Consider the following 13637-nt stretch of genomic DNA (forward strand, 5'->3'; position numbering starts at 1 on the left):
AGAGCCAGACAACCAGTTAGAGAAAAGGTTTCTAGTTATTGAGTACAGCCTCTTTAGAGTCTTACAGTACTTGACATGTCCGAATAAACAAGCTGATGAATCATCAATAAAATGAAGATGATGAAATGAGTGATTGTTATAAAGACCTTACAGGACTACATAACCTGTACCTCTCTTTGCACTAACCTTTCCAAACTCATTCAGTGTAATTCCAATTATTCAAATTATTTTAAACTGAATTGTTCCATCACAACTGGCACACAACCACAGTTGAAGTCATCCATAAATGTACAGTAAATAGAAAAAAAAAAACTGAAGAGGTTTTGGTAGATCATATACCATAAACTTCAAGTCTATGTCTGCTGTAAATCCCCTTCCTTTGCTGCCTCTATAGGACGTGCACTTGTCCTGATGGAGATAGGATTCAAAACTGATTTAATTCCTAGCAACACAATAAGCACCTTCATTTGTATGTGTTTTTTTTTTCTTTTTTTTTTTTTTAACCAATCCTGCTGTAGGACCTCAGAAGGGGGCTGGGGTTGAAAATAGTCTTCAATCAAACCTCAATAATGACTTCAAGTCATTAGGCCAAAGGAATGTGCAGTATCCTGTATGGAGGACTAAAGGACACTGAGGACAAAACCTGCTTCTGCTTAATGCTATCTCAAATCAGTGAATACATTGTCGATGGTTAAAGTGCTTCCCTGTGAGTTGTATTTATGTTAAACAGCATCAAAGAGGGAGGTTTCGAGCAGTTCATTTTGCAGCAGAAACTAGTTTTGACAAGACTCTGAGACTGGGGACAGGAGTTCTATCCTCAGTCACTGCCTTCTGTATTACATTAAGAATACTGGTGTGAATCTCCAGCAGTTCCCTACACAACGTTAGAAGCTGCTCGTAGAAATATGTGGCTTAAGTTGGGGTCTTGATACCTAATGTGAGGGCAGTGGATCTGCACAGGAAACAGGAGTATCTGTCCTGAAACTGTTGTGGAAGGATAAAGAAGTGTCTGTCCTTAAACTTGGAGTGTTGTGCCAATGTGAAAATAAAAGTCTAAATGATAAAAGACATGTGCTAAAACGATGAAAGAACATTTTAAAGTCATGGAGTAATTACACCTTTAAAGAAGTCTGCATATATGGCACTAATACTACTGCTAACACTACTACTACTACTACTGATGATAATAATAATAATAATAATAATAATAATAATAATAATAATAATTACTGTAGTAAAATGTATTTAAAAAGCATTTGAGAACAGTACCAAGCAATACAGGTGGAGGCTGTTAAACTCTTACACATTAATATCCTACCACATTTCCTTGAGCCACTGTGAATATTTACAGTTTACTGTGTTATATATTTATTTGATTTGATTTGATAATAATAAAGGAACAAAGTTATGGTTTTTCACAGTTTAACAGTTGATAAAAGAAACAATCCAATTATTATCAACATTACTAAAGGTATCAACCAAACACTTATAACAAGTCATTAATTCTAAATAGAAAAAAAAGAAAAGCTGGTGTTAACATATTTAATCTGTTGATATAGAATGAACTTTGGTTTACGCATTTAGAATGTTTTGTCATTGACATTCTTCGTCTGAGATCTGTAAGCAGAGTTCCTATTATTGCATTCTAGTGGGGGCATTAGTTATAATGTTCTATAGTAGTATAAAAATAATGTTCATTAATAATGTTCAACAGTTTTCTTCTTTTTTTTCCAAGCTGTTTAATTGGTTTATTGTGACTGTGAGTAACTGACCATGAGTACATTGTGGGTGCTCAAAAAAGCAGACACAGGAATTGCTTCTGCATGTCTCCCCTGCTCCACAGATGCATGCAGTATTACTGTGTATGTAGGCTGTCAGAACCCTCATCTGTCACATCAGTTTGCACAAGTGTATTTTACCAGCCCACAGTCCAAACTGTTTGCAGTCACAATGCCTTTATGTTGTTTTACTGTTGCTTAAAAATAACTACATTTATTTGATATTTGTTAGACTTCAGTTTCATTGAAAGATGGAAACAAGCAAGTATAGCAGAACAGATCAGTTATCTAATGGCCTCCCTTCAAATCTGTGAACCCCAAAACATTATTGGACCTAAATTTGGGCAATTTAATGAGGTCCACCAGGAATATTTATTGTTGGTTGTTTCTACCCAACACCCCACACTATTGATGAGGTTGTTGATGTCGTGAACAGTTTTTGGTATTTCTCAAACAATATGAAATGTTATAAAATATGGAGATATTTATGGCAACCATGCAGCCATCTTAATCATGAGTGTAGTGTTGTGACAGAAATATGAGTTCTGGTGATGAATCTTCCTCCTGACCTGTGAGGGCGCTAAAGAATGAGAGAAGTATCTGGAAGGGCTGGCCTGATAGTTCGATTCCGGGTCAGGGAAGTGGGTCACCCTGGAAAGAAGAGAGACTCTGTTGTAAGACCGTATTGATTTGAAAGGTAAACTAGAGGTAGCTGCAAGTAATAAGGCAGCTGCAACTGTTTACCTAGATATCATGCGGGATTACATATAGGGGCCAGGGTAACGCTGATCTTTTCCTTCTTTTGGGTAACGTGAGGAGAGAAGGACTGAGAGAGGAGCTCTCAGAGTGTATTATAGCATCTGTCAAGCAGGCTATGATGACCGTGCCTTTGTTTGTGTTTGAGACTGTACTGTGTTCTTCACCATCTCCGCGCTTTACACATTGTTGTGTACTGCCGGGGATTTATTATTTGACGTTCGCCAGACCTGGAAACAGCACAAGTAAACACTTGTCCACTGAATCACTGTTGTCTGTTCATCACTCCTGCACCGCATCACCGCTACACCCGTTCCCCTTACCAACCACTTTGCCACACATGGTGTTAGCAGTGGGATCATGGATCGCAACGCACTGGCGGAGCTGCTGCCGGCGCTGGAGAGCAGATGGGATGCAGAGGAGAGAAGGAGGGAGGAGCGCTACACGGCGCTCATTGAACGGGTAGGGCTGGCCATGGCGGCAGTAACAACCCCTACCGTAACATCACCGATGTCGCCCCCGAAGGCTAGGGCGATGAAAATGACGGTGGAGGATGGCCCGGAGGCATTCTTGGTGGCGTTTGAGCGACTGGCCACCGCGGCAGGATGGCCGCGGGAGTTCTGGACGAGCCAGGTGGGACCCTGCCTGATTGGGGAGGCTCAGGCAGCTTACCAAGCCCTGAGTGACCAGTACGCCACCGATTATGACCTGGTCAAGCAGGCTATCCTCCGCCGTCTCAACATTACAGCGGAGACTCATTGGACGCGGTTCCGGGAATTCCGGAGAGCCCCGGAGACACGCCCCAGGGTGGTAGCAGAGCGGTTGTGCGACCACGTGGCCCATTGGCTGACCCCCAACAAAAAGACCGCGCAGCAGATGGGGGAAGCCATTATGGTAGAACAATTCTGCCATGTGGTCGGCGCCAAAACCCAGGCGTGGATCCGGCGCCACAACCCCGACACCCTGGAGGAGGCGGTCGAACTGGCCGAAAACTTTGAGGACTCCCTGACGTCGGCCCGGGGCGGGAGGGGCCCTGTCTGATTGACGTTGTTTTGGGAAATGTGAAAACCCACGCGTTAGTCGACACAGGGTGTGAGCAAACCTTGATTAGGACAGCTCTCTTGGGCGGTGTGTCGTGGCGGCCACAAGGTCAGGTGGCCATCTCCTGTATCCATGGAGACACGGCGACATACCCCACACTAAAAGTATATTTATCGGTAGGACTGATAAAACGTCACCTCGTAGTCGGGATGGCGGAAAGGTTGCCACACCCAGTTATTCTGGGCGGAGACTGGCCAAACTTTAAACAATTAATGCAAATAATGGCAGTCTCAGCCACACACATAAACGTGGCAGAAAAAAAAAGAGAACAAATTGGTGATGTGTTCCCTTTTCATCCTGAAATGTTTTCCCCTCTTTTCCGTCCTAGAAAAACAAATAAGGAGAGACGGATAGCGAAATGGGAGGGACAGTCTTTGAGACACGGCTAGGGTCTGGTGGGAAAGTGCTGCAATGGTAACAAACGCCAGTCAAAGGGAGTGGGAACGCAGTGTGACCGAGAGAGCGAGGTTACTGGACCGACTAGGGCAGAGGCTAGTCCAGACCGGACCTGTGATAATCAAGCGCGGACATGGTGTGGGGCCAACATAACGACCCGTCACTAGTGCACGCTTGGGGGCGGGTCCGGTCCATTGACGGTAAGGATGTTGATGGCGCTGGGGCGCTAGTATATCCACATTTCAGTATCAAGGGGCGATTACTGTATAGGGTAAACCTAGCCGCGGGCACAGGACAGCCTGTAACACAATTATTGGTTCCCCCGTCTTGTCGAACCGAGGTCATGAGGCTGGCGCATGATATCCCTTTTGCGGGGTACCTCAGAGCAGAGAAGATGAGGGAACTGATATTGGCTCGATTCTATTGGCTCGGTTTTCATACTGATGTGTCGAGATATGTAGCCACATGCCCAGACTGCCAGCGAGTAGCGCCAGGTCGAGTGCGCCTCGCCCCTTTGGTCCCACTGCCCATTATTTCCTCTCTTTTTGAGCGCATTACAATGGACATAATGGGCCCTTTGCTACCTTCTGACTCCGGGAACACACATATATTAGTAGTGGTGGATTACGCAACGCGATAGCCGGAAGCAGTTCCATTGAGGTCCACTAGTGCAGCTGCAATAGCCACCGAGTTAGCGCAGATTATGGCTAGAGTAGGGATCCCCAAGGAGATTTTGACTGATCACGGAACCAATTTTTTGTCCAATACGTTACAGCAGGTGTACAAAATATTGAAAATACGTCCCATCAGGACGTCCTTTTATCATCCACAATCGGACGGTTTGGTTGAACATTTTAATCAGACTTTAAAGTCGATGCTGAGGCGATTCGTAACACAGGAGCAGAAACATTGGGCATCGATTCTTCCCTACCTACTTTTTGCAGTAAGAGAAGTGCTACAGAGTTCAACGGGGTTCTCCCCCTTTGAGCTCCTGTACTGCCGGCAGCCTCGCGGCATTCTCGACCTGCTGAGAGAGGGGTGGAAGGAGCACAAAGGCTTGTCTAAAAAAAGTATGTACTCCTACTACGAGATTGCCTGGATTTGGTCGGTGTCCATGATTAATATGCTAGAGAGACGTTAGAGGATGATGATCTGATGCCTGAGTGTAGGTGGATCTCCGGCATCAGCAGGTTTTTAAAACCGTGGAGGCCCTGACTGCAGAAGTCAGCAGAAAGGACAGACAGTTTCACAAAAATCGCCAACTAAGGAACCCGCAACGATAATGTCAAAGTAAGTGCTACATTCATTATGTATCAGAAATGTAATCCAACAAAAACATAACACTTAAAACAATTCTCTATTAAACCTCGAAAGCCCAGAAGATTTCTACTCCAACAATAATGAGAAATAGTCACATGTCCCTGCTGAATAAACGAACATTGCACAGCTACTCCTGCAGTACCTCGGGGTAATTATAGCTATGCTAAAAAACAAATGCTAAGGTGAGGCATGATTCAAAAAAGGTTGAGAACCCCCGGTATAAACTGAAGTAAAAAAAAAAAAAAAAAAAAAACACTGAGGTAGAACTGGAAGTATCTGGTATAGTCTAGAATACATCTGGTGTCTGGATTTTAACCTACCAGGTATATGTTTATCCAGGCTGGGGTTCACATATATATATATATATATATATATATATATATATATATATATATATATATACACACACACACACACACACACACACACACACATATTTTATATAAATAACTAATGGTTTATTTTTAAGTTAAAATGGTTAATTTCCAACCCGATAGAATTTTTTGTTCAAAATACTGTTAGTTTAACCCTAGAAGTGCACCAGTAAACCAGTAATATATTTTGTTTCAGGGCTCCAATCTTACCAATCACAGTAACAATGTATTTCTATTAATGTACAGGGGGTATTCAGTGTTAGATACATGTAGTGGCAAATCTACAGCTAGATGGCACCAAATAGTAACTTTTCTAATGTTCTGGTAAAACTATTGCTCATGTCTTTGTAAAAGTGCATCTATGTTGTCACAGATATATAAACCATTAACCTTCTCAAGAAAACGGGCTCAAGATATTGCTGCCACACAACGTTTGTCAATTTTATTTGAATTCAAGCTCTAATGTGAATTGTATGATTCTTTCTTTCACTGTTTCTGTCAGGATCAGCCAGCTTTAATAGCCAAATGGTCAACTCTTCTGAGAGGAAAAGATGCGTTCAACCCAGCTATCCAGGTACATGGGAATTTAACATCTCTGTAACCCCACCTCCCTACTGCCTGTGTTTACAGAGGACTACACATCTTCCACATGTGAAAGAAGACATTCTCCTTCAACCGCTTAACTTCCCTCCTTCTTGTACTTATTTGTCCATCCATAGCCCAGCAGTTGTCTGCTGTTTTGAGTTATCTTGCTGCCTCGAGGTTTGGGGATTTTAGTGGCTTCATCTTGTCTAGACCTGTATAAGTTATGTTGAGTTCTACAGTATACATAAGCAACAGTGGTTCATGTATTTCTATTCTAATGTAATTAAGCCTATGGATTTTAACACCAGTGTGCAAAATTGCAAACAGATACTTCCCCTTAGCTAGCGGGCACATTGAATGTATAAAAAAATAGGTAATTCCTCTAGTAAAAGAGTTAAAAGATAAGATATACTAGTATTTTGTTGTTTTGTTTCTCAGGTTCTTACCTCCACGTTGTTCCTGGTCTCTGTCCCTGTTAGGGGCCTCTCACGGTACAAGGAGCACAGAGCAAGGCAGTGGCACTACTACACCCTGAGTGGCTCCAAGCTGCTCTCCCCTGTGCGCAAGCCAGAGAAGCTGCAACAATGGCTGGAGTTGAAGAACTCCAGCATGGCCACTGAGGGGGACATCGTCCCAGACAAAGTAGGGAATATCTTCAAAGAACTGCTGGAGACATCCATTGAAAACTACAACCTCATCAGTGAGTTCAAGCTTTTGGTCATACCTGTATGAAGTTTCCCCTTGCATCGTGTGAACCATAGTGTTAATTAGTTCAGAGGCAGTTGTCCTTGTAAATAACTTGGTCACCCATGGGTTACAAAATAAAAACAAAATATGTTAAATATAACTGAAATACAATAAGAGAATATCTGACACTACTAGATGTCATTACTTAAAGTTTTTGATGTCTTGTCAAATATAGTTTCAATCATTTATATATAAAATGGATTTAAAAACATTAATATTGTGCACAGAGACTGTCATTCACAGAGATGACAAAAAATAGCTGTTGCTTGGTGGGGGTTTTTATTTGATTTTCAAACAACCCTATGGATAGATGTTTGAAAAAAAAATGTGCACATTTTATTTATATCTGTTTGAAAATAGGATTCTTTTTATGTTTAATTTGGAATGACAGATGCATTGCAGAGTGTGTTAAGTTAATGAAATACACGCAGTAGGCTACATCAAGTTTTGCACTGGGGATGCAGCAGCTGTCACTGAGATTGCATTCTGAACATCAATGAATTGCATTGTGCCCATTAAATATTTAACCTATGCTTCTCGTAACACATTTCAAATTCATGACCACAGGTGCCCTATTAGACAGACCAGTAACAACCCTTTCTTTTAGACACTGCTAGGTGAAAAGGTGGACTTATCATGTATGGCGTACTATGTTTTATTGTTATTTTTCTTCGTGACAACTGTACAGCTACACATTTGCAGATCATAACATTAATATCCTTTATTTTTCTCTGCAAGGAATGTGAGTGTATTAGAGAGTGTAGGGTCGGTGGTGCGTGTTGCCATGGAAACCTCAGAACTGCAGTTTGAGGTGGAGATTATCCCGACTGTGGAGCTCATAAACTGCTGGCCAAAAAAAGCACGATGGCACAGATTCTTCAAACGGTGGCCCTCAAAAGAGAGAGCTTGATGCAGTAAGGTGAAGTGATGTGAATTTTAGTATGAACAATAGTATTAATATTAGACATATAGTTATTAAAATTAAGAACCACAATAAAGACATTGGATATATGTTCCCTGAAACATTAGGGAGGTGCTGTCAAACTAGTGTACACAAATACAAAATACAAAAGTATTTCTACAGCACTAAATGAAAGCTTGAGAAGTACTTATCAAGAAAAGAGTGCCCCTTCAAGCACTATTAAGTATTACTTATTGATTAGAGAAATGCATGCATCGTCTCTGTGTGTATAACCATGATCCTTGGTGAGCATAATCAAATTTTACAACAATTTCAAAACAATGTGTACATAATTCTTCCTTGGTCATTGTGAGCAGATACCTAACTGTGTGTGGTATACTAATGAGGTTCAATGTGTTTCTATTTCACAATGAATGATAGAAACTAAAGATTATTGACTACCAATCTTTATCTGATCATTAATTAAGCATAGAATACTATTTTTAATGATTAACCTGTATGTACACTTCGTCCCCTTGGACTTGGTGTGATCAATCTAAACCCCCGTTCACACTGGCACTCCTACCCGGGTCCCGACCTGGGTTCTGGCTACCCGGATCACAATCCTGCATAGTGTGAAACCATGTACCTGGGGTCGTACCTGGGTTGGCCCAGGTTGCAGCGACCCACCTTAGGATGTGTGTCGATGAAATAACAAACAGCCACATCTATGTGAAGATGTCACTTCCATAAGGAACATTTTTGTTTATTTTGTGTAGCCATATTTTTGTTGATTTGAGACACATTGTGATCCAGATCGGAGTAGGGTTGAAGAAGCTTGGATGGAAGCATCTGTAACAAGCTCCTTCCAGGGCATTGATACGGCTGTTGTGTATTTTCTTCTGTCACCCAGGTGGACCCTGCTTTATCAAAAGCAGTGTGAAATCATGTAGCTGACCCGCATGACAGGGTCCCAACCCGGGTAGGTTCTGACAAGGGTAGAGCATGTCAGTGTGAAAGGGGCTTAATATTCTGTGAGATATATCCAAAGCAACTTCAGGTTTTACACACACTTATACACTAAATCAAATCAAATCCAAACTAACAAACCTCCTGTTAAGCTTTTTATTTATTTTTTTGCTTTGTATTTGTGCAAGGAATGAAATTTAACCTTGATATTTTGCCATTTTATTGTTGAATGTATACTGACCAGCAAAACAATTGCACTGGATAATAACATCCTTTTCTTTTTTCTTTTTACTTTATATTGCACAAACATCCAGTACTGAGCACATCTATCTTTTTACACACTGGACCAGAGCACATCTGCTCCCCATGGAACACATCAGTCATTGGAGAAACAGCAGAACAGCAACTTTTCTAATCTGAGATGGAAACCTAATCACAGTTTACATTTAAGGTAGGCTCTGTACAATCCAAAAAAAACATGCAATGCATACAGATTTTTGCATCTGCACACCGTCTGAATAAAATATTTTATTTCCATAGTCTTTTGGGTTTAACCTGATGGCTTCCTCCAATTACCACTGACTCCTGTCCTTCAGACGGGTGGAGCAGGTCTTGATGGGCAGCATTGATGACGATGGGGGCAGCAGGTGGAAGTGCTACCGGGTCATCAGGCAGTTAAAAGAGGAGATTTGGTGGAGATTTGGTGCCCTGGATATATTGTAAGGGATTGGTCGGTGTTTAAAAACGTAAAATACAATGGCAACAAACTGGTTGGTAAACAAAGTAATTAATATAAAGATAAAAACTAAAGATGGGTTAATGAATACATTGTTAATTGATAATGGTTTGTTAAATACAAGTTTTTATTGTGCAGAGACAATACATTGGGGTCATTAGGACCTGGTAGTGGCTACAGGAGCTGGGACCAACTCCAGGTTTATTTAATAGACTAACTAGCAGATTAATTAAGAATGTTTAAAAGGGTGTGAGTAGGAGTTTGGTTGGGATAGTTGGAGAGCAAGCAGATTATTGGAAAAGGTATTTGGTTTACAGCTTTGGATTGTGAATTGGTTTTGGAGACAAGGGAACAGGCTTAGCCTGCCTCGTTATTAGTTAGAGAAAGAACTGTTTAGATAGGGCCCGAGAATGGGTTAGGTTTTGTTTTGTTTATTTATCTTTTTATTATTGTAAACAATAAACACGCTACAGCGTTTCCTGGCATCCTGTGTTTAAAGCGTTTATTTGGAGAAGCGTGTGACTGGAGGGCAATCTGTCACTATATATATATACACACACACACACACACACACACACACACACACACACACACACACACACACACACACACTGTATATGTATATATTTATGTATGTATGTATGTGTGTGTGTGTGTGTATATCTATCTATCTATCTATCTATCTATCTATCTATCTATATATATATATATATATATATATATATATATATATATATATATATGTGTGTGTGTGTGTGTGTGTGTGTGTATGTATATGTATGTATGTATGTATGTGTGTGTGTGTGTGTTTTACTGCATACAGTTTCGCAGTAGCCTAAACTTGAGGGCGGTGTATGTGTGACACGATAAAGATAACAAAGCTATGTTCAGAACTGGTTTCAAAAGATATTATCTCAAAACTAGAATCAATTAGAACTGGTTTAAAAGGCTAGTAGAAATTAATAGAATAGTAATAGAAATTAGTTAGCTATTATTAGGAGATAGCTAGTCTGGGATGTTCACAGCATGTGATTATGTTAAATGTTTGTTTTGCTGTTTGTATAAGTAAGAACTATTAAGCAGAAATCCTGTGATTTTCAGTGCTGTTGAGGGTCACCCAGTACTTTGTGTTCACTGTACTGTACTGTTATGCTGTTAGACTTCTTCTTTCTGTGTAATAAACTTCTTTTGGTGGGAAACATTACCTACAAGATCTTATTGACTTCTTTGATCATGGTAACATCACCTACAAGGTCACAGACAGATTCATAACCATTAATCCCTTATCTGCAGGCATACAGTAAAAACTATCAATCAGGTCCTGCTTCTTACTAATTTACTAGCTGGGAGAACAGGACATTGCAGTCAGGATATTATTCCAATGCTGTCTTTGTCCTTTTCTCTGACTACCAGGGGTGTAGTGCTGGGGGGTTGCGGCTCCCCCACTTCTCGAGCAGGGAGAGCAGCGCTTTTGTACTTCTCGTGTAGAATATTGAACTGTTTTGCTCCTATTAATTTATGGAGATATACATGTGTATAACCCATACAAATAAGCAAAGGATGCAATAACCGTAAGAAACCCTTGATAGACAAATAATAAAAAAAGTTTGAATTTGTCATCAAAATACTTGTAAAAATATATTTGTTTATAAATGACGGCAAACCGCTGTGCGTTTTGTTTTGCAGTGTGGATGGGAAGCCCCATCCGCCTTATTAAAACCCGTGCAGAAGGTGTCCATCTCCCGAATTAATTAAGTGATTAATTTATTGCTAATCGGGAAATGGTCACCTGTATAAAAAGCCTGCAGCTCTCCATGTTAGAAGAGGGTGTTCAGAAGTGGAGAACGGGAGAGCGGGAGAGCGGGAGAGCGATTTAAAAAATAAATAAATAAATAAATAAATAAATAAATAAGGATCATTGAAGGCAGTTGCTCAGCCTGACCTTAGCATTTATTTTGTGTTCGCGATTTATTCTGTTTAATTGTTTTATGTGTGCTCTGTGAGCAAGTGTTTATTTTTGTTCAAATATTTTATTTATTTTTTTGTTAATTAATAAAAGGGCGCATGCGCCACTGCACCATACCTCTGTTCTGGTTGTGCTTCCTTCTGGTCTGGTGCCTCGCAACGCCGTCTCTGTGACAGGGCAAAACTCAAGAGTTTTGTATGATACCTCCACTGTATGATAAACATTTCTGTGAAATCACCCTTTGATCTTTTAATTGATATTGTTTATTAACAAATCCGCAGTTTGTTCTACGAATCCACAGTTAATTATAGTATTACATTTCAAACAAATCACTTTGAAAAGGGCTTGCCATTTTCAGTTCACCATTTCATAATGTTAAAAGTAATACAATTATACATTAAAATAATTTCAAAAAAAGTTTTCAGAATTATAAATTAAGTTCCACATAAACAACTCTCTTCTCATTTTTATTTCACCTACCTTCCAGACAGGTTCAAGAACAAGGTTCAAGAATTATCACAGTACATCTCCATCAATAACACTTACATGTCGCCCGTGTGCTTCTTGAAAAACAAACAAGAGTGGAGAGTGTAGCGAGATGACCAGAACTGACCACACTATTCTAGATGAGGTCTTACTAATCATTGTAAAGTTTTAACATTACTTTCCTTGATTTAAATTCAATACTTTTCACTATATATCTAGGCATCTTGTTGGCCTTTTTATAGCTGCCCCACATTGTCAAGAATAGATGAAGACATTTCTGAGTCAACATAAACTCTTAGGTCTTTTTTATAGATTCTTTCTTCAATTTCAGTATCTCCCATATGATATTTATAATGCACATGAAATTACTTTCTGCATGTTATGTAATCATTTTTAATTTTATTATAAAGCTGAAAAAAAGCTCTCTTTTTTTAACTGCCCAAATATTTGTGTCTGCGACGGTAGAGATATATATATTAGGGATGAGACAAATATAGCAGTTCCAAATAATTTTCCTTTAAGGTCTCAATGAACTGACACATTTCAATTGAAAGCCAGTTAAACTTTTAAATCACGTAGATAGGCTATGCTGTGTGTATAATCTCCAAAGTGCTTTCAATTAAAAACTAATTGTCGCCTTTTAATCTACTGACTGGTGAGTTTCGTGTGGCCAGTTCAGTTCCACATTATAAAAACACAAGCATAACAATAGTGTGTAACATCTTCAGGTAGGGCTAAAAGAAAAACTAACAAAAAAGAAAAAGACATTTAATTTGAACATGGTGATGCTCTTAAATGATGTCATTAGGTTCTGCGGAGTGGGAATTGTTGGCTTTTAACTGGATAATTATCATCATATTTGTTTTGTCTCATCTCAGTTTAAAACTTGTAAACTTCAATATCAATCGATTGCAGAATTGTAACGTCTTTAAAACCCTAGATGATGACGTTACACACTACTGTTATGCTTGTGTTTTAATGATGTGGATCTGAACTGGCCAAGTGAAACTCATCTTTCTACAGATTAAAAGGCAGCAATGTGTTTTTAATTGAAAGCACTTTGGAGATTATACATTTAAGGGGTTAGAATGTTTTTTTTTGGATAGGTATTGATTCAGGATCTACCACCGGAGCCTTTTTACAATTTGCAATTTTTACAGTAGATATTTGTATTTAGTGGATATATGTTGTTCTTATGTTTAATTATATTTTTACCTTTGTCCATGTATTTACACACTTTACATGTACTAGTGCAAGTATTTGTATTTGTAGAACCTATTCTGTCAATTATTCTTTTATGTTTACTGTGAACTAAAACATCACCTAAATTAGCTTCTCCTTTGTATGCTACAACTGGGGCCTTAAGAAATACTTAAAAATCTGAATTATGTAGAATCTGCAAGTGTTTCCAAACTATATTAGAAATACTGGGCAAACGTTTAGAGTAAGTCAGACTCTTTTGACCTTTTTATCTCTATTTTTATAATATAGTAGATCATCTCTTTTTAGTTTATTCACTTTT

General features: G+C 39.5%; 1 pseudogene; it reads left to right on the top strand.

The window, feature by feature from the left end:
- Window positions 1-3044: 3044 nt before the first annotated feature.
- LOC121327534 lies at window positions 3045-9658 on the top strand (annotated as a pseudogene).
- The last annotated feature ends 3979 nt before the right edge of the window (window positions 9659-13637 follow it).

This window comes from Polyodon spathula, chromosome 15 (genome assembly GCF_017654505.1).
Source record: "Polyodon spathula isolate WHYD16114869_AA chromosome 15, ASM1765450v1, whole genome shotgun sequence".
In the NCBI taxonomy this organism is placed as follows: Eukaryota; Metazoa; Chordata; class Actinopteri; order Acipenseriformes; family Polyodontidae; genus Polyodon; species Polyodon spathula.